Raw genomic sequence first — 27922 nt, forward strand, 5'->3', positions numbered from 1 at the left:
GGTGGAGTTCTTTGAGAAGGCCGCTGACGCAATGTATGAGGGCAAAATGGTTCACACTGCCTACCTTGACCTGGCCAAGGCATTTGACACAACACGCTACTCTGGCATTGTTGACAAACTCAAGAGATTAGGTACAAATCCTTGTGTCATCTCGTGGATAGCCAGTTGGCTCACAGACAGGACCCAAGAAGTTAGAATTTGGAAGTCCACCTCTAAAAAGAAGCCAGTTATAAGCAGAGTCCCTCAGGGATCAGTCCTAGGACCACTCATTTTTGGCATTTAATTCTCTGAAGTCATGGCCAATGTTAGTGGCCTCTGGCTTACTAAATTTGCAGATGGTTGTAAACTAGGAGCAATTAATAAATCCCCAACTGACAAATGTTCTCCAGGAAAGGCTGACACAGACAAATAACTGGTGTCAGAGAAATGGACTAAAACTAAATGCCAAGAAATGCATAATAGTATCCTTCAAGAAGTCAACTACCCTGGAAACTATCATATTGACTACACACCTCTAAGAATTGATTCAGTAATCGGGGACTTGAGGACACACATAGACAGTAATTTAGCCTTTGACCATCATGTGTCTATAGTGGTGAGGAAATCATTCTATGTTGTGTATTTTATAAGCAAAGTTATAGTATATAGATCCAATGATATTATTGCTCCACTGTATCTGGCATTCATCAGACCTATCATTGAGTACAATGCCCCCTTTGGTATGTACCTAACCAGGCATATTACACACTTGGAACATCCACAGAGGTTTCTCACTAAAGAATACGGGGTGTAAGTAACATGTCCAGTGCAGACTGCCTCAAGGCCCTATCCCTGTATTCTGTCTCCTACAGACTGTTGAGGGGAGATGTATGCCTGGCATACAATGCATTGTCAGACACCACTCTGATGGACCTCCTGCATATCTGCAAAACAAACAGCACCAGAATGACCCATTCTAAATACTTAAACATTGCCTGTGATATAAATAGGTCCTGCTGGATAGACAGGTATGTATCACAGTGACTATCCCTTCTATGTGACAGGCTCCCCATCTATGTGAAGCAGAGTTCCTCCCTAACCCAATTCAAGTGTAAACTGGGCAATTGGCTGGGGGACAGGAAAGTCATCCCTGGTTTGGCACCTTTGTCTAATAGACACAGGCACCCTGTAAATGGTTAATCTCCCAGGCCCCTGATTATAAATGTTTAATCTCTGAAGCCCCTGCTTACACTTATCAAGGGTACCAGAACTTGTCAGAAATTTGTGATGCATGGCTGGGCTTAAAAAGGGCCCTTGTGGTCATTAGCTTAGTAAATAACTATGAACCTATAACAATGTCACTTTTTATTATTAAAGTAATAGTCACATACTGTTTACCTTAAATCATGTCAATACCTCATGAATAACTGATGACATAGAATTATGTCGGTTTACTGATACTGCAATATTTTCATTTTTACTGTGATTAGACTAATTATTATGAGCATCTATGATCAGGTATATGACAGAGCATTTATGATCAGGAATATGGCAGATCAGTGTTTTAACCTCACACATGAGGACTGGCATCCTGGTCTTCAGATTCAGCTTTGTGTTTACACTAAGACCCAAATCATTGCCTCACAGTACAGCTCACTTGTCCCAGTCTTCATCAACCTCTTATGTACAAAAAAATAAAACAAGAGCTCAGCCCATTATTTAAAGTATATATCTCCCACAGACACTAATGACCGCATCCCTGTGAACTACTAGAAATTCTTACTGGCAAATAAAAAATTCTGAGACATTGCAGAGGCCTTTTGAACCCCACCCATTGTAGTTTGGGGGGTGCTGAGGTATTGCAGAGGCCATATGAACCCCACCTCTTGCAGCTTGGGGAGGTGGTGCTCTTGGTTAAATTTCCATTCATGTCAAGATATCACAACTCCTTAAGTGCTAATTAGGGGGTAAAAAAAACAGTGCACCCTATTAGATGTAGCTTGAAATCCCGCTAAGAGTAGGAAGGCAGCAGCATCAGACAGCTCCATGCATAAGTTGGCATTATGGAGAGCCATCTGTTCATTTCTGCAGCTGCAATTGCTTGATTTTGGTTTGCTTATTCTCCTGCATTCTATTACACCCATTTATTACAGTACCTCTCAACTGTCCCTGATTTTGAAGAACGTTCATGAGTCTGCCTTATATTTTTGCCTAACCCTCATAAAATTTTTGATTTTCTGGTAAATCACTAAGGATTACCGACACTCTATAATGATAAAAATTAGAGTTTCATACATCTCCTTGCTGAGAAAATGCATGTTGGTGCAAAACCTGTTCTACTGACTTGTTAACTGAAAAAGAATAATATTTAAAAATTGTCCCTGAGTAGGGGTCTTTGTCCCCCCATTATTTTTGTCTTTGTCCTGGATTCTATAAGGTTGAGAAGTATATTTATTATGTGTTACAATAGACTGTTGGAGGAACAAACAGAGTCAATGAAGCAACAGCAGTAGTTTATAATGGCAGTGCTGAGGGCCGCAAGTGAGACTCAGATCTCTTTTTAAGTACAGTAGAATGTCTAAGCACCAAGTCAAAAACTTTCCTATGCAGTCACTTTCTTGATAAAAGGCACTTTGCTTCAGGATATAGTTGGAATTTAGCTGTTAAAGCTCAGTCTGTCTTTCTTGGTAAAATGTGTGTATATTTTCTCAAGTCAAAAATAATACTTTAGTGAATGTGCATACACTGGTATAGTCCAAGAAGGCAGCACGAACAATTTGTTTAGAACCTTGCTCTTCCCTCAGTTGTGTTTAAATATACATCTTTTGTTTCCAGATTTCTGACTTACACAGGTATCTGCGACTGCTTAGTTGCAAGCAATTGTAATAGGTAATCTGTTAGTATTACACTGCATTGCAGCTTCTCAAATGGAGTAGATCTTGAATTAAATGAGCAGGGTTAAATCACAATACTGCAACAGACTGACTGGGGCAGTTTTCTTGGCTTTTGAACAAATCTTAGTTGTATCATGTTTCAGCTGAATGAACTATGTTACATAAAAGATAAACAACTATATTTAAGATGTTGCAATACCGTGACATTCCCAAGATCAAAACTGATTATATCTCTTTTTATTACACCTGTAAATTAATTTACTTGGTGTGTTTAATGGATATTTCAAGTAGGTCTAGACTGTCTATGGCTAGGTAATTTGTTTCATGGTTTGTAATCTTGTTAGGTAATTGTGCCTGAAGGTAGGGAGGAGAACACAAGTAATTAAACTGTCATCCAGTTTTTAATGTGAACTGTTTTCTCATTACTTTGGTTGATTTCTTAAAGTTAGGAGCTATAAAAAAATGGAGAAATTAGTTATTCATGATTATAGTTAACCACGTCAACATTCATACCAGAGTGAAGCAGCTGTATGGGAATATTACTCTGAAATCATGGTCTTCCTCAGGTCAATGTATGCGATTACTTAACTCTACGTAGATTTGATGCATTTGTTGTTTTCACTTCAAGAAATGTTAATTTATTGGAAGATAAATTTCATAAAACCTATAAGCCCGAAATTCTGATGTGTCAGATAAGTGGAACTCATTTTCTAAATCTCTCTCACTTTGATAGTAATATCCATGATATCCATTTTCTCAGCTGCTATCTCTCTTGCTGTCTGTTTGCTAGAGAAGAACTGATGACCGGACAATTTTGAATGAATTTATTTTTTGAAACCTTACATCCCAAGTGTATTATTTACTCAGCTTTCTGCTTATGGTACTGTTCCTTTGCTGTTGCCTCCATCATGTTTTTATAACTGATCATGTAATTTTGTGAATACTTTCTTGATGTTAAAAATTACCATAAAACAACACTTTATGTTTTCAGAATCACTCAGTGAGGGACTGATTCCAGGAGCAACACCGTGAGTGAAGCTTGATGTGCCCACTCAAATTTTTAAGTGCACGCCTCCAACTGAAGTTATATTAAACTTCGACTAAATTTTTTTTTCAGAAAAAAAGAAGGAAATCAAATGGCTGTGATCTTGCTTTTTCTCTGTCTATCCCATTTATAATAACTCCACCGTTATCTATAAATCTGTCCTCTTTCACTTTTATGTGACCCACAGCTGACCACAATCAATCACTCAAACAAACAAATATCCCAGCTGATTGCAGTTTTATGGAACTGAAACATGAATATTACTTTCTAGTGCAAAAAAAGGAGCTAGAAGTCGCGGCGGTGCAGCAGTTAGCATTGTCACCTCACAGCAAGAGGATCTCCCGTTTGATTCTCGGCTGGAGTGCCTTCAGTGTGGAGTCTGCATGTCCTCCCCACGGTCGAGTGACATTCGAAAGACATGCGTGAATGGGCGTGCCTTCATTGAAGGTTGGGCATCGGGCTGGCACCTCGGCACCGTAAAAATCTACTGCCAATCATTTGCAGACCGGAGTTCCATTGTGGTGATCCCTAACCAGGAAAAGCCGAAAGAAGAACAACAAAGAAGAACAAGTGTAAAAAAAAGGAGCTAAATTTCTCAAACGTTACGTATTACAGCAGAAATGAAAGACATGTAGTCTTTATTTTAGTGCCTCCTAAATGTCATGCACACTAACTCTTAATTTTTTTTTTATTTTTTTATTCCTCTTCCCCAATCTATCCTCTTCCCCCCTCAAAAGGACCCCTGCTCAGTAACTTCACTATCTGCATACAGTCAGTCCATTCATTTGTTTTCATAGAGGTGGGAGCTGGGAATCCTTGAGTCAGGACAGAGCCTACCCCCAGGAAGCTCTAGTGACCCTTCTGCTTATCCAGCTGTGGGAGTCAGGTAGGTGAGTGTCACCAGATTCACGTCCTGTGGGTTCATCATGGCTTGCATGTTCCACACACCTCCTGATTTCTGAGCTCAGCAGGGAAGTTCCTGTCTGATGATGCACAAGGCAACATTACCAGTGTGTGTGGGCAATGTACCTAGCCTCTAATAGGTGTCCCCAGTGCCACGGACCAGGCAGCTTCCCTTCTGCCTGAGGATGAGTGAGCTGGCATCTGCCACTTGAGCTCATCCTCCACTCCCTGGTCCCTCAAATGCTACTGCCACTAATCAAATGTTGGACTCCATCCCTCTGTGCAATAGTATCAAGCCTTACCACTGATACACTTTGACCACTCTCACAAGACATTGTACCATGTGAAACTATAAGTATTACAATGAATTTTGTAATGGACTAATACCTCTCAACCAGATTTATGTCAGAACATTGACTTTTCAGAAAGTCAAACTTTGTATGGTTGAGACCATATGATCGACTTCCCAAAATATCGAATGACACAAAACAATAAAAATCTACATTTTTGCAAAGGAACAAGCCCGCCCCCTGCAGACCAGTGTTGGGGCACTGCACCCCTCACCACCTGCATAATATATATATACTAACTCCGAGGTTGCACTATAGTGGAGAAAAGGGTAAATTGTCCAATCCCAACTGTACTCCTATCTCCATACAAAAGCTTCAGCGTTTCATAAATTCAATCATATGGTCTCGACCATATGAAGTTCAACTTACGAAAAAGTTGATCTTTTGTACAGGACCCCCTCTCAACCTACAGACTTTGAAAATAGGAACAAAGACCCTTGAAAAGCAGAGACATCCATCCAAAAACATCTAGACATCTTATCATAACATTTGAATATCAAATAGCACATAACTCTTCTCACGTCCAGTAAGAATGTGGGATACTACTCAGAAACATCTTTAGAAAACAGAGCGACAAAAATTATGTAAAAATATAAGCATATTTTCAAAGTGACAGTGTAAAATCTGCAGACTTTAATGAACTGTATTGCAAAGGTCTGCCAAATAAGGTTATTTATTTTTGCTTCAGGAAAAGAGAGATGCACAATGTGTGTCCTCTTTCTTTAAATTATTAGTACCACTAGTATGTTGGTCATGTGATGTGGGTTTCTGTGTACTAAACAGCTTCAAAGATCAAGAATGGTAAGGAGGGGTTCAGTAAATTGTGTGAAAGGGTAAATCAAGTCAGAAGAAAATAGGAACATACCTCTAAAAGTAATAACATCATGTGCAGGGGAAAAGCGGTCTGAAAATATGAAAATTCCAGCAAAATAGGAACAGTTTAGAGGTCTGAAGGAACTTATGATACCATTCACTGAAGCTTTTTTTTGAGAAGTAGAGGTGATTAGGAATCAAAACTACCCATCTGGAAAACTCTCAACCACATATTGGAGGACAATTATATGGATCCCTTTGCCTTTCTCCTGAGTCTTCATTTTCTGGCTTCTGCAACAAAAATTCTGGCCACTCCTATCAGATCTGACATGTTCAGAATTAGATTTCTGCCAGATCTCAATATGTTGAATTCTAAGCCATTTGTAAACCTGTTTTCTAATTGCATTGCTTTTTCTCAAGAGTGATCACCTAGCCACGGCTCTATATTATACACCTGTATAGGTGATACCAGGCCTAAAACTAAAAGTTGTCACTTTTCTTACTATGTTAACCCTCTTCTGAATCATTGCTTACCATACGCAGACTAAAGTGTGTGTGTGTGTGTGTGTGTGTGTGTGTGTGTGTGTGTGTGTGTGTGTGTGTGTGTGTGTGTGTGTGTGTGTGTAAGATACATCTAACCCCTAACTCCTATCACAAACTGACACGTTTCTTATGTACACACCCACTGTTTTTGTGCTAGGCATTATCAACATGCCATACCAAAGCTGCCTGCTTTGCCACCATCTTTCCCCACAGTTTCACCTACATAATGCCTTCACTGTCCAGGTATCTGTGTCATACAGAAGCCTTTTCAAACAATTTCACTGTACATGCTTTCATATTACAGGGGTTACTTAGCTTAACAAACCACTGTAAGTTATCCACATCTACCACTTACTATAAAATAAAAACCAAAACAAAAAATGTCTAGTTTGCGGAGTTAAATTTCAGACTGATAGCCAAAAAAAGGTTCAAGTCATTTTCTACAAATGTAAAAAGTGTCTCATTACTGTTCATATACCACACACACACACACACACACACACACACACACACACACACACACACACACACACACACACACACACACATACACACCTGAAGTATTTCAACCATGACTGTGAAGGAAGGGGCTGTGCATTTCAGAATGCTCGTATTCCACTACTGCCCAATCGACAGCTTATATCTGCCATCTTCATTCCACTCTGGTCACAGCTCCACATGTCTACTACTTAAAATACACTTCTTAATTATCAGATGTCATATGGCGCCTCACTCTTTCCTGCCATTACTTTCAATCTCTCTCTCTCTCCTTCTGTACCTTCTCCTAACTCTATTGTCTTCTTAAATCTTCCACCCCTACCTTGTCGTTCACCTTTTCTCCCTGCCTCCACGTTCATCTGTCTATGGTTCCTCAAAACCTCTACTTCTGTATATATTGTAAATCACAATAATGCACAAATGTTCTTTCTCCTATAACACACGTCTACTTCTCGGTAAATTTGTTTTGTTATTAACATACTTGTAAAATTATATGTATGACTTCTGTTGGTTTCTTGTTGTTACTTGCATTTGTATACATGCATACCACAGTACTTAGCTATTTACTGTGACAAGATACTTTACTACTGTGTTGTACTAAGTACAATAAATACACTGAGACCAACTGCTTCAGTTAGCAAAGTTTACTGTTACAATTCTGCTTTTTGGGTCTACAAGCATGTAATACAAATACTGTTAGCTCTCTATGGCAAATTCCCAAAGCTTGTTTATACACACATATTTATATAGAGTCTGATGTTTTTTTCCCAAAGTCTGATGTATAACAGTCTTCCTTTGTTTTTTGATTCTTTGAAGCTCGGTGGTCCTGGCAAACTCTGTGTTCCTGCTTTATCTTGCTTGATGCTTGAGTCCTTGATTTTACATATCCTTATCTTGTTGACGTCTTTCCAACCACCATCTGCACGGCTATTTTTGCAAACTCTGTTCTCAATAACATATTCCTTTATGCATGGATGCCAATATCTAATTAAAACTATTTTTTAGCATTTGTACTACTTCTACATTAACCCTTTATATTTCATTTTTCTCTATATTATTCTTACAGTTTCATTTTGATCATGTTAACCAACAGTTTTGAAGAGACAGTGAACATACTAAATGAAGCAAATTAAAACTACTCTTACAGTTCCCCCATATTATATTTTAGGGAAAGGACTAAACTTCTGTTAAAGAAAAGACTGCATTTGTTTTTTCAGCATTACTATTTGCAGCATTTATCACTTTATTCATGTTTACAATCATGACTTGCTGAGTTATTGCAACTTTTCACAACCTGCAGCATATACAACAATTCCAAGCTGTCATTATTATGTCCCCTAAAACTACCAATACTGGTTGTATTAACCAATTTAATAATTTGGCTTCAGATGACGACCACCCTCTGAATATTTCCCACAAATTATGGCCAGTGTCAGCTTCCATTATTTCAGCCAATTTTCCTAATTTGTCTTTCACCATTATACTATTTACTTCATGCCATAATATGCTGCGGTTACGATGATCCAAGTAAGCTTTAAGATTGTCTGTGTCTTGTATTATTTTTCTTAACTTGTCTAATGACAAGGTAATATTAGGAAACTGAATCATTTCATATTTTCACTGAAATGTTGCCATTTTTTTAGTACTGGTAGAAAACACATATGTTTTGTTTCCCCAGGTTAAATGCTTGATATTGCTGATACATCCCACAATGGGTGTTTGCTTATATTTTAACACTGGTTTATTTGAAACCACACATACAAACTGTGGTGCCACTTTGACAAACATTTTAAAATTTGAAGGCAATATTGTCCATTTGCACATATTTTCAGAATGTTGTCAAAAACATGGTTCATAAATGGGAGAATGCTGCCCACATATGAGACCATTCATAGTTTCTGTACAATGTTTTAACATGTTTATTTCATTATCTATATCTATGTAATTTCCTTCAAGTTGAGGTAATTAAATTTCAGTATAGTTATATGTAGAGCAGAATATTATGGGTAATGCCATAAAATGACACATCACTATTTATTTTGTTAAAGCCATGGTAGTGCAGCGGTTAGCATTCTCGCCTCACAGCAAGAGGTTCTCCTGTTTGATTCTCGTCTGGAGCACCTTCTGTGTGGAGTCTGCATGTCCTCCCCACAGTCGAGTGATGTTAAAGACATGCAGGTAGGTGCGAGCGTGAATGGGCGTGCCTTGGTTGGGTGTCGGGCTGCAACTCGGCACAGTAAAAATCCACTGTCAATCATGAGCAGACCAGAGTTCCGCTGTGGCGACCCCTAACCGGGAAAAGCCAAAAGTCTTTTACTGTTTGTTTTGTTACATTATAATACATAACTTGTCCAGTGCAATAATTGTGCTCACACTGAGTCTGTTCTGTGAACAGTCTTACCCAGCTAGTGGACAGAATCCACCTGCAGAATAGTTGTCACCACATGTACTCATTTTTTAACATTAACTTTGTCTGTAACTCCTTTTGTTGCATTTTAACATACAATGGCTGTAAATTTTGTCTACTCTACAAATATAGCTACGTTAGTGACAAATTGCAATCTGTCTATAAAGGATACATTGTAATGGCTTAAAAAAGCATCTTCATATTGTACATTTTGTTTATGTGCATGCCATATAGTAGGATTACATTGTGCTTGCAAATGTACGATTTGTGATATGTCTTGTCCTAGTAATTTTAGTTTATTTTGTAAAATTTCAATATCCACAGCATTTAGGGTTCCTATTCCCGCTCCTACTCCCCCTAAAAGTGTGTCATACCAGGCTCTTTTAAATCTGCATTCCGTTTGTTTGAAACCTGGAAAAATTATGTTAAAGTACAATATTGTTTGTTGGTATTGCTGTCCTATAATGGTACAAGTGGATGGCATTTTTACCACTTGATCCGTATAAAGTACTGGCTTGATATCCAGAATGGTAAGTATTATGACCCATGATCCTTTTCCTTGTATTTTTGTGCTATTTGCACAAATAAACAGAGTATTGGTAGAAATTACCCCTTTCTTCCCCTGTTAAATTAATTTTTATCTTTGTGTTATTATCTACACACTGTGACATTTCTTGAATGATGTCTTCCCTTGTCAGAATTGTTACATCTTCAGGGGGGATTATGCAAAATCTAATAGAAACTGAACTGTTTACTGAAATGTTTACATTAGTCTTTGACTCTTCTTCTACTTTTATGTATGCTTGACCTTGTTTGGCTAACCATGCCGATATATTTGTGTTGAATGTTATGTTCCCAAAAATACATTTTGTTTGCATTTCAAAACTGAAACTGTCTTATGTTCTATTTTGTGCAGCATTGTTTCAACCAAGCTTTATTTGTGAAATGTTGTTACAAACAACCTTGATTTCCTCAGTTTGGCATTCTACCAGAGTCCACTGACCACAATATGTACAATAACAATCATGTTTTTCATTTTTATTAAAACTGATTTGTCCTAACAACCTCTTTGGGAGTACTTTCAACAAATGATGCACAACACTTAGCATTCAGTCTTGTATGTCGTTTCCAAAAAAACAGAAGCATAAACTTTATTAAGCAACTGCTTTCCCTTCTTTTAAAGGCAATGCATTTTGCTGCTGATCACTATAAACAGTGACTCTTATTTGATCCCTGTGAACTAACAACGTTTTGTTTTTCTTGCTTTGTTTGACCTTATAGACTAAAGGTCCTATTTGTTCCATTACTTCGAAAGGTCCTCGCCAATTACTATCCCATGGACCATCCGTCTGGAACGTTTTGAGTAATATTTTTGTTCCAGAGGGAAGGTGCTGCTTCTGTGGCAGTATTGGAACCATTTTCCATAAGTGAAATGCTTGCTCCCTTGCCAAGTAATCACATCGTTTTGTGATGTCTTTTAACCATTTTTGATGTTGTGCTACCTCTAATAAAGGTCTGTTTTGCCCAACATCTAGATCAAAGGGAAGTTGTGTGGGCATTTTCCTGCCTGTCATGATTTCAAATGGTGAAATCTTTGTGTTGCTATTTGGGGTAGCTCTTACCCCTAGCAAAATTCCTGGCAAATGTTGTACCCAGTCCTGTCCCTTCTCCAAGCTTGCCTTTTTTAGTCTTTCCTTAATAGTTCTGTTCATTTTCTCAACAATTTCATTGGACTGTGGATGGTAGGGTACGTGAAATCTTTGTTGTATTCCTAGCAAATTACACATTTGTTTGATTAGCTGACTGACAAACTGTGGCCCATTATTAGACTCGATAACCCATTGCCTTCCCCAATGGCAAAAAATGTTTTCCATAAAGCTTCTGCTGTTGCCTTAGCAGTTGTCTTTTTGGTAGGAATTGCTTCTACCCATTTTGAAAACACATCTACCACTACTAACAAGCAGAGATACCCTCCTTTCATTGGCGGTAATGGTCCTGCATAGTCTATTTGAACCGCATACCATGGTCTATCTGCTGGCATGAGCCTGTGTAACTGAGTTTTTTTTTACTTTTGGCATTAACCTGTAAACAGATTAAGCACTCATCTGAAAATATCTTACACAATTTTTTTAATGCTGGATTCAGTACTTTTCTTTAACCACTGGCCATAACTATTCACCACCTACATGTCCTAGCACCTGATAACTGTATTTTACCAACTGTTTTGCTAGTTGATATGGCATATAAGGTAATCATAATCCTTTTGTAGTGAAATAAACCCAGAATTCTCTAGGTGGGACCCCTTCTATCATGCATTGATTAGTTTCTTCCTCCAAACCTTGCTGCTTTTTTAATTCGCTAACTTGTTGTACTGTTTCACCTGATTTTAAATCAGGATACAACTGCCGTCCTGTCTTTGCTGCCTGTTTGGCTAAAGCATCTGCTTTTGCATTTAGTTTGAACACTTCTGAGGACAGTTTTTGATGGGCTTTTACCTTTAAAATACTGAATTGCCCTTGTACTTTTTTTTGCAGTATGGCCTTCCATATATTTTGCAAAACTTCTGCATGTTTCAGTGGTTTTCCTGCACTGTCTACAAAGCCTCTTTGAGCCCATGTCATCATGTGTAAATGTAATGAGTTTACTACATATGCACTGTCAGAGTAAATATTGACAGGATTATAGTGCTGCAATACGTATAGTACTGCTTCCAATTCAGCCATTTGACCTGACATATGACCTGGGAGCTGTACCAGCTCTGGAACTCCCAAGTCTTCCTTTTCTGGTGTTACTGCAAACCCTGTCACATACTGTCCATTTTCCCAGTACTTAGCTCCGTCCACAAAGGCAAAGGGCAAAAAATGATGTGTAGTCTGGTGATCTGGGGGACTGTTTTGGCTTGGTCATATTATCGATGCAGTTATGCTGTTTTTCCTCATATCCTAGTAAGTTAGACAAATAATCACACAGTTCAGCTTTGTCAAGGGCAGATCATGCCTCCTGAACCTGGTGGATTTCTTTGAGACAGTTACTCAGGCTATAGATAAGGGAAAGGAGGTACACACTGCTTACCTTGACCTTGCTAAAGCATTTGACACCATTCCCCATTCAGGTATTATTGATAAGCTCACCAGCCTGGGCATAAACCCTTGCATCACAAGATGGATCGCAAACTGGCTCTCAGACAGATCCCATAAAGTAAGAGTAGCGGGATCTATGTCTGAATCCAAACCAGTAATGAGTGGTGTGCCTCAGGGTTCTGTCTTGAGGCTCCTCCTGTTTGGCATATACTTCTCAGAAGTACAGGCAAGACTAAGTTTGCAGACGACTGCAAACTGGGTGCTATAACAGAGTCTCCGGCTGACATGGAGATCCTACAGAAGGGCCTAAATGAGACTGATGCATGGTGTCAAAGCCATGGTCTCAAGTTAAATGCAAAAAAAATGCTTTCCTTTCTTCCCCTTGTTTCTCTGTGCCCTTTGGAGTCAGAGGTGTGGAAGCTACTCTCTGCTGCCATTGTTGTCCTTGGTCTGTCCAATGGCTTTTACCCCACCCTTTTGAATGAATTTCTGCAACTTCAAAAGGTCCAATGTCTTCATCCACTGCAAAGACATGATGAGAAAAAGGATTGCCATCATCACACATTGTCTTGCCTCTCATTAATTTTTGCACTAAATCATGCAAATTGTTTGAGGTTTCCTGATAAATGCACTTAATATTACCTGCAACTCCCTTAACTTACTCTAGGAAACATCGAATAAGCTGTTTTTGAGTATTTTTATCCTTCATATCTTCATCAGAGTTATTGAACATAGTTTGAAATGCTAGTGAAATGTGATCTGCCTGTTCTAACTTTTTGTCAGAGATGGTAATATTAAAATGATCTAGCAATCAAGTAGTTAATGGTTGTCCTTGTGTGTATATGCCTGTAACACTGCTGCCATCCATTGCAGCTGAGTGTTAAGAGGATAGTCTTTTAGCTGAATAAATGTCTTAAAACATTTGGCAATAAAAGTACAAAAACATTTGGTTAAAGAATTATTCCATGCATCTGCGCCTGCAGTGTAACTAATCCATTCCTCAAAAGCTAACATATTATAAAATATACCTTTTTATCATTCCATTTGGGGAGGGTCTGTAACACTCTTGATTGTTGATACAAATCAGCTGGTGTTGCTGCCCCTACAATGTCTATGGTCTGCCTAACATTTTCCCATGCTGCAGTTTCCAATTAAGGCAGTCTCTTAAGACCTTTACCTCTTCATCTAGTGCCCTGATCTGTTGTGTGCATCTCTCTAGATCATACTGCATTTGTTTATATGTTTCATCCTTTACTTGCCCTTCCTCTGCCTCTCTCTGTAACTTGTCTAGCTGCTATTTACACTGTTGGAATTCAAGTTTCATTGTTCATAGGTTCATAGGTTCATAGGCTCATAGGTTCATACTAGGCTATCTGCCCAAGGGCATTTATAAGCCTAGCCAGAGTTTTGTGACTTTCACCACCCCTTTAGTTTGGAGAATACTATGCCCATTATTTTGCTGTGCCTCTGTCAAGCAGTGACACTGAGATAATCCCTGGGGTATATCTGCGATCTCCCATCCATTGGTCAAGATTTCTCTTGAACAAAGCCAGTGAGGTGCTCTGCCTCACATGTACCGGGATTTTGTTCCACAGCATAGGGAGTCTCTGGGTGATGAATCTGTCCCTCCAGCAAGTCCTATTAATAACCGTGTCAAGGTTTAAGTCTCCTGCCCTTGTAGTTCTGAGGAATCTAGATTTTTTGAGGTGAAGCATGTTCATCAATTCTGGGTTTGACATGGCCTTGTATGTCAGGCACAGGTCACCTCTGAGCAGATGGTAAGCGACTGAGTAGAGCTGAAGTTTCTTCAGTCGGGCAGTATAGGACATATTTTTGAGACCCTTTATCCTTTTGGTGAGGAACTTTTGGGGCCTTTCCAGTTGCTGCAGGTGTCGTGTCAGATACATTCCGAATGGGGCATTGTACTCAATCATTGGCCTGATGAGTGATGATTACAGGGGGATGATGACTTCCCTTGATCTAGATGCGAATCCCTTCATGATCAGGTGGGCAATGTAGAAGGTCTTCCTAACTACTTTGGCAATGTGAGTATCAAATGAAAGGTTACTGTCAACCTGGGTACCCAGATCCCTGATAACCTCTTCTGTGCTTAGTGGGTTGCCGTCTATATGGTAACTAGGGGTAACCTTGTTTTTCCCAAAGGGTATGACTATGCATTTTTTGGCGTTTAACTTTAGGCCATGGTTCTGGCACCAGTTTTCCATTTCTATAAGACCCTTCTGAAGGATATCTGTGTCAGATGTGTTCTCAACTATGGCGCCCAGTTTGCAGTCATCTGCAAATTTTGTCAGCCATAATCCTCCTGTGTTTGCTTGTACTTCTGAAAAGTAGATGCCGAACAGGAGAGGGCCCAGGACTGAGCCCTGTGGGACACCACTTGTGACAGGCTTTGAGTCTGACATGGCGCCAGCAACTCTGACCCTGTGGGTTCTGTCACTTAGCCAATTTGCAACCCATCTTGTGACGTATGGGTTTACATTTAAGCTGATGAGTTTTTCAATGATACCTGAGTGGGGTATTGTGTCGAAAGCCTTTGCCAGGTCAAGGTAGGCTGTGTGGACTGCCTTTCCCTCATCAATGGCCTTGGTGACTGTTTCGAAAAAGTCCACCAGGTTTAAAAGGCATGATCTGCCCTTTACAAAGCCAAACTGGGTCGGATCCAAAGTCTGCAAGTCTCCTATGTCTTTATTTATGAGTTCCATTATGATCCTCTCCACAGCTTTGCAGATCAAGCTTGTCAAGCTGATGGGACGGTAATTTCCCGGGTCGGTGGAGGCACCTCCTTTGTGAAGTGGGACCACAGTTGCTGTACGCCACTCCTTAGGCACGTATCCTGAGGTGAGGCTAAGATTAAACAGCTGCCCTAACTGCGGGTTTAATTCCTCATTGAGTTCATGGAGCACACAACCGGGGACACCATCTGGTCCCATGGATGCTGTGTTTTTTGCCTTGGAGAGAGCAGTTCTCACCTGAGCGTTTGAGATGTTTGGGGGGGGCTATAATTCTCTGGTATAGATATGTCACCTTTTGGGGGAGTTTGCACTGAACCTGTCAGCCAGTATGTTGGCAATGTCTGTAGGTTCAGTAATTTTTATATCATTTTGAACTAATTCTGAGCATATCTGGAAGTTTCCTCCCAGGTTTCTAACATAGCTAAAGAAGGCCTTATGATTGTCCTTTGAGTCCTTGGCAACTTTTCTCTCAAAATTTGCCTTGGATGATTTTATGAGAGATCTTAATTTTTTACTTATGATGATCAAGGGTGTTTTCCCTTTTAAGGATTTTGCTCTATCTTGTAGTAGCTTCCTCCTTTTGTTGTAGAGCTTGTTTATGGCTGGGGTCCACCAAACTGGATGCTTGCCTTTGGTACAAAGGGTCTTTGTTTTGTTTGGGATTGCCTGATCCATGCAGTCCTGTAGGTGCTGGTAGAAGGCATTTGTAAGTGATTCAGTGGCTTGAGTAATGGTTTCCGCAATCTTGGGGGCTATAAAAGAGACCACACTAGCCTTTAGAAGTGTGAAGTCGGCTTTTGAGAAGTTCTTCACTGTGGTCTTTTTTATCTCAGGTGGGGGCGGGATGTGGACTTCCAGTGAGATTAGTTTATGGTCTGATCTCACCAGTGAAGGGCATACTTCCGGTGTTGAACATTGTGACCCCATGTTCGTTATGATGAGATCTAGTATGTTATCTCCTCTTGTGGGAATGGTGACTAGTTGTTCCATGGCATTTGAGTTTATGAACTCTAGGAACCTTTGGGCTAGATTGTTGGGGCTAGAGTAGTGATCCCAGTCTATATTCGGGTAGTTGAAATCACCTAGTATGATGGTGTTTGGAGATACATTTATCCCCTCCAGTGTTTTCAGGAAAGCTATGTGAGGTTTCTGAGATTGAGAGTGTGGCCTGTAACATGCTACAAATTGCAGAGCAGTCTTGCCTATGGTTAGTTGCACCTGGATGGTCTCCGATGCATCGTGCGTTGCCACCAACCTTGAGGTGTGGGTGTTCTTGATGAATATAGACACCCCCCTCCTTTCTTGGTGTTGTCCGGATTTTGGGGCCGGAACGCATGATAAGAGGTAAAGCCTGATAGTGCCGGGGTGCTCTTGGGAGCCTTGAACCAGGTTTCAGTCACAGCACAGACATCGATGTTCTCCATACTGAGAAGGGCCTCGAGTGCATGCATCTTGAGGTTGAGACATCTGGCATTGAGCAGCATTACCCTTAGTTTTTTTCCTTTTTTGTGTTCTAGGGTGGTAGGTTTAGAATTTGAGCCTTGCCTAAAAAAGGCACTATGGGGGTGGCAAGAGCCTTTGCCAATATCCGGAAGCCCAGGGGTGACAGGTGCAAGCCGTCCCTTGCGAAGCAGCATGGCTTGTCCAGCATGTCATCCCAGGCAGACAGATATTCGATCCCCTTTGAATGACACCAGAGTTTAAGCCAATTATTGAAGCTGATCATCTTGTCTCTGTATTGTGGCATCATTCTTGGTGAAGGTAGGATACTGCTCAAGGTCAGGGTCATACCTGCCTGGGCTACATAATCAGAGAGCTCCTCTATGTCTCTTTTCATGTAGTCCAAGGAGGTACGTCTCAGGTCGTTCACACCAGCGTGGACAATGACAGAGTCATACTTGTACCTGCTGTTGAGAGACCTGAGTGCTTGCGTTATGTGGCAGATTCTAGCACCCGACAGGCAGCTTACTGTGACCGTTTCCTTGTTTGATCTGGTGAGCGGGACGTCAGTGTGTCTGACTATGGAGTCACCAATGACGAGTGTTTTTGGCCTTAAGGGCAGTGACTGTTTGGCACACTGACTATGTGGTCTATGTGTTGCATGTGTTGTGTCCTGAGGTGGCAGTTGTTCGGGTGTCTGCTTTGGTGGCCTCTGCTGTTTTCATAGATTTTTGATCAGAGCCTCCAAATATGTCTTTGTGTATTTATGTGTATGATATGAAGTTGTGATAGTACTATGTGAGACTGGGTTTGTGGTGTGTGTGGTTACCTTCTCCTCCTGTCTGGTCTTACCAGTCCTATGTTGAGAGAGCTCAGCCTCCAGTTTGGCTATATAGTTGTATCTCTCGCATGTATTTGTGTTTTGTGGGAGAAGGAGAGGGTTGTCCGTGTACATGAGACAATTGTAACATTGCAATATTGTGTCATATTGTGCAGTTTTGTCTTACTCTGCCTGTAGTTCTTTTGTAAGCAATTTAAACTTTACTTCCCAATCTTGGAGAGTGTTATTTTTAACTTCAAGTGCTTATAACTGATCCTCTAAGCTATGCGAACATTGAAACAACAAAGTTGCCATAGACTGACAGAATGTATTCCACTCCATTTGACTATCCTTTTGAAATTCATTAAACTGTTTGTTTAATTTTTATCTAGATTTGGTAAATAAAGCTGAACTCCACTCTGAACAGTCAGTAACAAAAGCAGTTACCAAATCAATATGTAGGTCTTGTAGAAGCTTATCTTTAAAATAAAAAATGTCTTTTAAAAGTGTCTCAATAGTATGTGCAGAAGAGTTAAGGAGGGTCTTTGGATCAGGATACAGAGGAAAAGATAAGGGCTGTTTTTTAGGGGATGTAACCTGTGTAACAATCTTTCTGTAGTACACTAGACAGATTTATCATCACTGTCACAAAGCACACACCCTGGTCGATACTTGTAAGTTTTGACATTAGACATGTACCAATCATAAGTAAAAATTCATTTACATAAGGCACTGACATCAACTTTAACTAGTAAAGTACTACATGTGCTACAGTTTTGTTTATACCAATCTTTAAAATCTAAACATACATGTGCTGGACTGTCATTACTGTCTACCTGAAAAGTAATTTTACACTTTGTATTCCTTTCCTTTATGGCATCCATGCTGTAGAATGAGAAACAAAAAGAGAATTACCAGTTTCTGTGTGGAAGCTGGCCAAATGTTCCAACAAGAAAACTTGGAAAGCCTATCACCAATTCTCCCAAAAGGTGGTCAGACGTAGCTGGCAGATTCAGTGACATGAATGTACAAGACCTGTGGAACTTGCAGAAATCAGCTGTTGTGCAACTGGATCTTTTCTGAAAGGATAAACAAGAAGGCAAATATTTGCACTGTGACTGGACGTGCTAACTGAATAAAATAAAAAAAGAAGGTCTAGTTGTCACAAGAAGAAACCATTCAGTTCGTCAGCTGTGACTCACCATTGTAAAATTATATGCATGCCTTCTGTTGGATTCTTGTTGCTACTCATTTGTAAAAATGCATACCACAGTACTTAGCTATTTACTGTGACCAACTACTTTACTACTGTATTGTACTAAGTACAATAAATACACTGAGACCAACTGCTTCAGTTAGCAAAGTTTACTGTTACAATTCTGCTTTTTGGGTCTACAAGCATGTAACATGAATACTGCCAGCTCTCTATGACAAATTCCCAAAGCTTGTTTATACACACTCATATTTATACAGTCTGATTTTTTTTCCCAAGTCTGTTGTATAACAGTCTTCCTTTGTTTCTTGGTTCTTTGAAGCTCGATGGTCCTGGGAAACTCAGTGTTCTTGCACTGTCTGAAACTCTGGGTTCCTGCTTTATCTTGCTTGATGTTTCAGTCCTTGATTTTACATATCTTTATCTTGTTGACGTCTTTCCAACCACCATCTGCACGGCTATTTTTACAAACTCTGTTTCTCAATAACATATTCCTTTATGCATGGATGCCAATATCTAATTAAACTATTTTTTAGCATTTGTACTACTTCTAAGTTAACCCTTTTTATTTCATTTTTCTCTATATTATTCTTACAGCTTCTATTTGATCATGCTAGCAACAGTTTTGAAGAGACAGTGAATATACTAAATGAAACAGATTAAAACTACTCTTACAATGCTCTCTTTGTAAGTAGGACTTTATACATTTTAATGTGCTGTAAGCATTTACTGTACTTCTTTGTAAATGTTACCTTAACTGTGAGGATATTCTTTTTTGCTTTACCTTTCTAACCTTAGACTGAACCTGAAAATTATCCAGTGAGATCAGCCTCTTTCCTCATCTTTTGCTTCTTTGATGTAATCTTTCTTGGATCTTTTACAGCTATGTTTTATATTATTACCTTCCCTCAGCCTTTTTCTTCACTGTTCCAGTTTTATACTTATATCCATCTTTTCACGTATCTGTTTTATGTGTGCATTGCACCCTTTTTTACCATTGCCACTTAGGCATGGATGCTTCAGCTTTAGTTTTTCATGGCATTATCATTCCTGCGTGGGCTGCAGAGGGGACTCACAAATTATGTTTTCTCTGCTTCACCAACTTTTTTCTTACTTTTCCTCATTTACATGCAATATATGCCCTCCAGGCTCTGCCCTAGTAGTGTTTTGTGGACTTGTATAAGTAATGTGGCACTTCTAGGAGGTGTCAAGTCAGAATATGGTGCGTGAGCATCTCTACATTACTGATATTTTCAGTCCCTTCATATCTGGTGCAATAATCATGTGTCAAGTCACATTTTTCTTGCGATTTTCACAGACAACATATGAAGACACAGCTAAGGCTAATAGTCTGTTCTTTTCGAGAACTGGAGGAGGTATCTGTTGTTTGCAGATGATGTTTTGTTTTAGGCCTCCTCTGACCATCTAGCATATAGACAAGCAATGCACAGCTGAGTGTAAAGGAATTAAGACAAACATCAGCATCTCCATATCTGAGGTGAGTTGTTCTGCTGGATTACATACTGTTGAGTAGGAAGTCACACAACAGAATGTCTCTTGTGAGCACAGTTTCCTTTACATAGTACTTTGCTTTCATGCTAAATGAAAATGAAAAAACAGTAGACATGGTTTGGGTTTAAGGAATTTGTTTGTATGCCATATGTACTCAAACAATGTATCCCAGCTGCAGCTGTGGCTTATACCCTAAAGTACAAACTGAATGAGATTTGATGTGCCACTGACACAAACAATGTAAGCAGCTGTTGTAGTGTGTCACTGTCATACACAGACTACATCCTGGCCGATATGTGTAGTTCTGAGTGTAAATTGCGTCAGGCTGTTTCATGGCAGAGATGCTCTCCATCCTGTGCCTGCTGCAACAATGCAGATGATGTTTAAGAATCTGGCTGTCCAAGAACCGAAGCTGGTCAACATACAGTGATAGGTTCATAGATTATTACTCAGGCTTACAGCTGAAGTAATAATGCAAGAAATGATAGGCTCATAGATAATTACTCAGATTTAGAGTTGGAGAAATAACACATACATTGAAAGGCTAATAGATTATAACTAAGGCTGACAGATGGAGTAATAATGCATGCAATGATAGGCTCACAAGTTATTACTCAGGCTGACAGCTGGAGTAATAACACATGCGATGATAAGTTCACAGGTTATTACTCAGGTTTACAGCTGGAGTAATAACACAGACCACAATGCTTTTCCAGGGTGGTCTGCACCTCTCCTCTAGGCTTTTGAATATTAGCTAAAACACTGTCGTCCCCCATAGTGCCTTATTTAGGCAATGCTGAACTGAAAGTACTTCTGATATAGCAAATCAAAACCAAGAAAATCTAAAGGTATTACTGCTCAATGCTAAGAGTCTAAACAAAAAACTCCACTCCCTAGACGCTCTCTTTACCCTACAGAATGCTGATGTCTGTGCGGTCACTGAAACATGGTTAAAACTACAGAGAGCACACCAACAGTGCAATGTTATAATGCCTTCCATATATTTAGACCAGCTAATACACAAACAAGGACTAAAGGTGGAGGTGTCTCTATTTACATCAAAAATAAATATACTTCAGGGCTGGTCAAGCAGGACAATGCACTTAAGCTGTTCCATGTTTAAACCACCACAGGCAAAATCCAATATCACTTCCTTGCCAGCTATAGATGCCCCGCCATAACCCCAGGAAACCCATACCTTGTATTTAAACTTATTAGAAACACTAACCATCCAAACCAATACCATATTAATGGGTGACTTTAATTACTAATTTACCAGGAATTCTATATGATACCAAATGTACAGACACATAGATTCCTGCATTTTGTAATCACAAATTCCCTGAACCAGATAATCAATACACCAACCAGGAGTGCAGCCATACTGGATGTGGTCCTCACTAATATGGGAGAGTGCTGCTCACCTCCCTACTGTAATATCTTCCCTGGTAAGCTCAGATCACAAAATGCCCTCCTTTGAAGTAAAAACAAAACCTGGACCCCCGAGCTTAACTTGGAATATTTAGGCACTACTGTAAGGCTAACCTCCTGCTATTAAGGGATAACTTGCCAATATTTCAAGCCTCCCTAAACCCTGAGAACACTGCTGCTTATGCAGAACTGTTCACAGAAACCCTGTACAAGCATGTTAATAGCTGCACATAGGCAGCTTTACCCACCAGGAAAAAGTACAGAACTAACTGAAAAAACAAGCCACCCTGGTGGAATCACAAAATCAATAGGCTGTATAACAGAAGGAAGAAAGTCATGGAAAAAATAAGAGGTGCAGCACCCAGCAGGATAAAAGTACTCTCATCAAACTAAACAAACATCTCAGAGAACAAATGAAGTCTACCAAAGCCAAATTTGAGGTGAATTTGGCCTCCCAGGCCAAGGACAGTCACAAGGCATACTTTAGTTATGCCCGTAACCTCAAAGGCAATACACAGTTGTTTGCAGAGCTCATTGTAAATGGAGCCACCTATACTGAGCCAGAAGATATAGCAAACCTACTGGCCAATAAATTCAGCTCCAGCTTTACCCCTCTCTCCTGTCTCAACCTTCCCTCAGGAAATAGCATCAAATATAACTCCCCTGCTATCTCTAGGGAACAGGTCCTTAATGCTCTCTCTCTAAGGCCAAGAACACTGCATCAATAGCCCTAGACAATATCCAAGGATGCCTTTTAAATAGCATGAAACATAACCTAGCCAGGCCTCTGGAATTACTACTTAACTATAGCCTCCAAACAGGCTTCATGCCTCATGAATGGAGAACAGCAACAGTCATCCCCTCTGCACAAAGGTGGGCCATTTACAGACCCTGGAAACTACAGATGCGTAAGTTACACTAGTCTTAGATGTAAAGCCCTGGAAATAATCATCATGGAAATGATTAATGGTGATATAGTAAGCCTCCAGACACTGGACCCAACCCAGTTTGGTTTTGTCAATGACAAGTCATGCCTACTCAACATAGTGGACTTCTTTAAGAAGGTCACCAAAGCAATGGATGAAGTCAAAATGGTTCACATTGCCTACCTTGACCTGCCAAGACATTTGACACAATACCCCACTCGGGCATTGTTGACAAACTCAAGAGGTTAAGTACAAACTCATATGTCACCCAGGAAGTTAGAATTGGGCAGTCCACCTCCACAAAGAGGCCAGTCACAAGTGGAGCCCCTCAGGCATCAGTCCTTGGACTGTTCCTTTTTGGCACTTACTTGTCTGAAGTCAAGGCCAATGTCAGTGGTCTTTGGCTGACTAAAATTACAGATGATTGCAAATTAGGAGTTGTCATTGAATCTCACACTGAAACAAGTGTTCTCCATGAGGGGCTGACACAGACAAACAACTGGTGTCAGAGCCATGGACTAAATAATGCATAATGGTATCCTTTGGGAAGTCATCCACCCCTTGTAATTATCATATTGACAACACACCCCTTAGAGTTGACCCAGAGGTCAGGGACTTAGAGACACACATAGTAATCTAGCCTTTGAGCCTCATGTGTATATAATAGTGAGGAAATCATTCTATGTTGCGCAACCTAAACACAAAGATATGGCATCTAAGTCCAAGAAAGACATTGTTCCACTATATTTGGCATTCATCATACCTATCACTAAGTAAAATGCCCCCTTTGATATGTACCTAACCAGGCATATCCAACAATTAGAGCGTACACAGAGGTTCCTCACTAAAAGAATACAGGGCTTAAGTAAAATGTCCTATGCAGACGGCCCTATCCATGTATTCTGTCTCCTACAGGCTTTTGAGGGAGATCTATGCCTGACATACAGGGCATTGTCAGACCCCTCTCAGATGGGCCTCCTGCATATCCACAAAACAAATAGCACTAGAATTACCCATTCTAAAGACTTAAACCTTGCACGTGATATAAACAGGATCTGCTGGAGAGACAGGTATATATCCCAGAGGTTACCCTGTCTCTGGAACAGGCTCCCCATCGATGTGAAGCAGAGTTCTACCCTAACCTTATTCAAGTGCAACCTGGACAACTGGTTGGGGAACAGGAAATTCATCCCTTGTTAGGCACCTATGTCTCTAATCGACACAGGAAATCTGTAAATGGTTCATCTCCCAGGCCCTAGCTTGTACATGTTTCATCTCCCAAGCCCTGCTTACACTTATCAAGGGTATCAGAACTTGTCAGAGATTTGGGATGCATGGCTAGGCTTAAAAAGGCCCTTGTGGTCATTAACCTAGTAAACACCTATGAACCTGTGAAGCTATGAACAATGACAGGTTCATAGGTTATTACTTGGACTTACAGCTGGAGTAATAATGCATGCAATGATAGGTCATAGGTTATTACTCAGGCTTACAGCTGGAGACTCATCAAGAAGTTTAGCCACATACTTTCCAAATTAGTCTAAGTTTTAGGAATATAGTTTCAGGACATCACGAAGTGTTGTTTGAATATTTAGCTTCTGTTTTATAGATATGCGAAGAAACCCCCTGTAACACAAAGTGCTGTGTTAATAGAATCCTTCTCTGTTTATTTGCTGAATAACTTTATAGTTAGCAAAGAAACACAGTTAAAGTCCTGATTTATCTTACTACAGGAGATGATGTAGATGCAAGCATACGATGCTAATGTGCAAACACATTACACTTCCTTATGGCCTTAAAGTGACAGTACTTCCATAAATAGTATAACTGTTCAATATATGTTCTGTATGAAAGAAGGGGTGGAAAGAAGATATTATGAGGTATGAATATATTATAGTTTACTAACAGACATTATAAAACAGAAATAAAATGAATACATTTATACATGCAAAGTTGAAATATTCAGCATTAGACCCATTATTAGATATTTTGAAGTTCTTCATGAATGTGCATTATTTAGTTAATAAATAAATAAAGAAGAGAAATGACTTAAGAAATCTGTATGTTATCATATTCAACGAAGTATCAAAGGAAGATATGTTATGTTTGAAAATAGCTACTTGACTAGATAAGAAAAGAATGTGTAAGATATAAACCGATACTGGGTCTTTACAAGCATGCATTGAGACAAATTTCATATTTATTGTATTGAACTATAGCTTACTATAATAGACATAGAATGCAAAATAGTGAACAGTCTGCAACATGTTATTTAATTCAGACAAACATGGCTAACCTATAAGACTACATTATTAATGGAATTTCTCTTGCTGAAAACTGACTGGTTGTAAAGGCATTTTTACCATGAAGCTAACTAAATGGATATCTTAACTACTTTTAATAATTGTCATTATCTAACTTACAGCTATTATTAATGCTTAGTTATTGTAATGCAGCTTTAAATTGAATTGTTTTTTCTAATTGATATTATACGAATGTGAAATAGTAATTTAGGACCTTGCTCATCACATGCAATAGACTCTCTCAGTAATCTAATAACAAATGAACTCTCTATTGAAGTTTAAGGTTAAGTAACAAACATGATATGGAGCTCTTTCATGTATAATTGTTGTATAGCATAGCCTTGAGCAGCAGTTGTATATGCATTGTAATTTATATATATGCAGACCTTTATAGTTCTCATATCTAAACTAATCCATTAGAGTGATGACAGATCTTAGAAATTGTTTAATTCTCTGAGTTTATAATTGTTATTAGTGTAAACAAATTGCACAACACTGACTAAAGTATGTCCTATAAGGCAGTTACAAAATGATCTAGTCATCATATAGATACTCATAAAAGATGGAAGGAAAATGGATTATCGAACACATTATACGATAATTCACTTATTATATTCAAATACATTTTAAAAAGGAAACATACCCGAATTAACGCACACAATGTAATATATGATAAAATGTTAGTGCTTGGAATCTATATCAAGTTATTTTATAGTAAGCACATTTCTTAAATATCATTGATTACATTAATCACATATATTTGATTTGATTTAATTGCAACCTCCAGAATAACATACAATGGAGCCTCTAACTTTTCATTAATGTTTGGTTCAATATTTGCAATGAAGGTTAATCTGACTGAGCTTTTTAGTTCACTCAGATGGGGAATGTTATACATTCCATGTTTGTTAAAAGGTAATTCTAAATATTTGTTTATGCACATGTATAAGTTTTACTATTGTACACTTGTTGATTTTCTCTTCTGGCCTCATTCAGATTCTAATTTACATAGTTTAAAAGAATGTAACAGTCTCACCATTGAATTCAATGCATATATGGAGATTATACAACAAATAAATGACAACATCTGCGGTGGTGTAGAGGTAGCATTGTTGCCTCACAGCAAGAGGTTCTCCCATTCGATTCTCGGCTGGAGTGCAGGGAGTGCCTTCTGTGTTGGGTCTGCATGTCCTCCCCACAGTTGGGTGGGCATTCGAAAGACATGCTTAAATGGGCATGCCTTAGTTGAAGGTTGAATGTCGAGCTGGCACCTCGGCGTTTGTGAAAATCTGCTGCCAATCATTAGCAGATCAGAGTTCCGCTGTGGTGACCCAGAATTGGGAAAAGCCAAAAGACAACAACACAACAAATAAATGACAAAATATATTGTCATCATTTCAATCAAAACTCTTCAATAACAAATTAACGAGATGGATATAGTATTACTCTCATTAAATGTAAATGGTTTAAATAACCCTAGGAAAAGATCTAACTTACTTAAATACCTAAAAATAAATAAAGCACAAGTGGTATTTTTGCAGGAAACTCACTTTAAAGCTAATGATAACCTCACATGGAACCCAAGTGACTTCCTAAAGCTATCTAACTCATCATACAGTAAAAAAAAACAGAGGGGTATTAATACTATGGAAGAAAAATATTATCAATCCTCAAGTTTTATATATCTATGAAGATAAGGATGGCTTTTATCAATAGTAATAGTAAGATATAGTAAAAGAATCTGGACATTGGTGAATTTGTATTGGTTTCCGGGTATAGGTGCAGGAACTATTAAAAAGCACATAGAACTTATTAACAAAACTTCTAAAGGTAACTTAATTTTGGGAGGAGGTTTTAACTGTATCTTAGATAGCCAGGAGACCACCAACAAAAGACCCTTTCTTATTACATCTACAGGGAGAACTCTTAAACAATGGATAGATAATTTTCAGTTATTACACTCATTTAGTATTAAGAATGAACGTTCATTACTATTCTCCCATAGTGACTATAGATTCAACACCCAAACAAGATTTGATAAAATATATGTATCCCATGATTCAAAACTGAAAATATCACATTCTTCTATAATCCCCTGCCCCCTATCTGACCATAACTTGCTTATTCTTAGAATTCAAATGGATTTCAGAAGATTGACAATCACCAAGAGAATTTCAGCATATTTTATTAAACTAAAAGAGTTTAAGCCATGGTTAGACTTGGAAATAAAATATTTTTTGGATACAAACTATACTAGTGACATAAATATAGTTATTTTATGGGATTCTCTAAAGGCATATATTTATGATAAAATTATTTCTTGGTATAATAATAAAGAAAAGGAATGGGAATCAGAGCTAACTAACATACAAAAAACAAATCATAGAAACTAACCTAAAGGTTTTAGAATATCCTGTTGTAAAAAAGAAGGAAATTGGAGAATTAAATAAAAAATACAATGATATCTTAATGCATAAAACCAATTTGGTCTTAGAAAAATTAAAATTAAATTCTTATTCAATCTCTCCTAAATATATGCATAATTTAGCAATGAGATTAAAAGGACTTTCCAATGCAAATAATATTACAAACATAATTCATGAAGGGGATAACAAGAAAAATGTTTCAGATATAAAAGTGACATTTTGGATGCTTTTAAATTTTATTTTACAAAACACTACAATAATAATGACTCACTTCATAGCAATACAAACATATCCCTAGAGCACTCAAACTTAAATAAAATACCAGAGAGCATAAACATGAATATTCAAAAACAAATTACGCTAGAAGAAATTAATGAAAAAATTAAAAGAGGTAAAAATAATAAAGCCCCAAGCATAGATGGAATCATTATAGAAATTTATAAACTAATCCCAACATCTGTCATAATAATATTACAAAAGGCACTAAATTAAACATATTCACATGGCACAATTCCACCTTCATGGAGATACTCATTGATTACACCTATTTTAAAGGAAAATAAAAATCCTAACTCATGTAGTTCAT

Source organism: Protopterus annectens, chromosome 3.part1, assembly GCF_019279795.1.
Source record: "Protopterus annectens isolate FY-2018-M chromosome 3.part1, PAN1.0, whole genome shotgun sequence".
Taxonomy (NCBI): Eukaryota; Metazoa; Chordata; order Ceratodontiformes; family Protopteridae; genus Protopterus; species Protopterus annectens.